Consider the following 1,358-nt stretch of genomic DNA (forward strand, 5'->3'; position numbering starts at 1 on the left):
GAATAAATTAAAGATGGGAGTGATTGATAAAGAGAAAGAGGAGGAGATTTAGGAGAAGAGTAGAGAGAGATTTAACTGAAAGGAGAGAGAGATGGTATAAAGATATATAGAGAGAAAGTGGAGAGACACACACTGAAGAAAGAGGGTGTAGTGAGGGAATAGAAAGAGGAATAAATGGAGGATAAGGGAAGGGGCTAAATAGAGAAAGAACGGGATTAAAGAAATAAATTAGAGGGAAGAGACAGACAGATAGATGCATAGAGAGAGAGAGCTAGACAAATAGATAGGTAGACAGATATAGATAGACAGACAAAGAAAGAGTGGGAGAAAGATTTAGAAAAAGAGGAAATTGGAGAGAAAGAAAAATTAAATGTGAGGGTGCGAGAGGAAGAGGAAAAAAGAGATAAAGAAAGAAAGTGTGTAACAGAGGGTTATTAGAAGAGAGAAATATAGGGGAATGAGGAGTAGGAAGAGGAGAATCCCAAACGAATAAAGGGAGATAACTGTTTAACCGCACTGAGCACTGTTGAGGAGTCGTCTCGACCTTCGGCAAGACTCTCGTTTATCCGCAACTCCGTATTTAATAGAAACAATGAAGATATTTGCTTGTTTTTTAAATAAACAGTAAAGATCCTCATTCATACACTTTACTCCTGATTTTGCAGAAAAACAAAACAAAAACGAGTCAAATAATGAAAGTAATGCGTATTCACTTCCTGAATACATTTCAAATATTAATAAAATATATTTTTATGCTTCGAAATTGCTGTACCTGGTCGTCATTTAAATTGAAAAGGCGGAGAAAACGTTTTGAAAGGAATGATAAAAAAAAATTCCAAGAGGATGTTTCTGTAAAATTTGAAATAATCCTGGTTTAATTTTTGCAGGATAAAAACGATAATCCATACCTAGACGGCGTATCTTTTATCTTTCACTTGCGCCAGTTGTTAGACTACGACCAGGCTGGGGCACCACCTTAAGTTTTAGTTGAACGAATCGACCCCAGTAGCTTTTTTTTTTTTATTAAGCTCAACTGTTAAGTTACAGGGATGTAAACAACCAGTTCGGGGTGGGGACTCAAACGCAAACACATGCACACACACACAACAGGCTTCTTTCAGTTTCCGTTTACCAAATCCACTCACAAAGCGTTGGTCAGCCAGAAGCTATATAGTAGAAGACACTTGACCAAGGTGCCAGGCAATGGAACAGAACCAGGAAAAAAAAAAAAAAGATTACCACTTGAATGAATTCTGTTAAAGATACCTAAAGGTTGGGATGTGGGTTTAAATTGGGTTTGTAGATTAAATCTATTAATCATGACCAGGTGAAAGGTATCTCGGCTGGACTTCCATACA

The sequence above is a fragment of the Octopus bimaculoides genome, chromosome 21 (genome assembly GCF_001194135.2).
Source record: "Octopus bimaculoides isolate UCB-OBI-ISO-001 chromosome 21, ASM119413v2, whole genome shotgun sequence".
Taxonomy (NCBI): domain Eukaryota; kingdom Metazoa; phylum Mollusca; class Cephalopoda; order Octopoda; family Octopodidae; genus Octopus; species Octopus bimaculoides.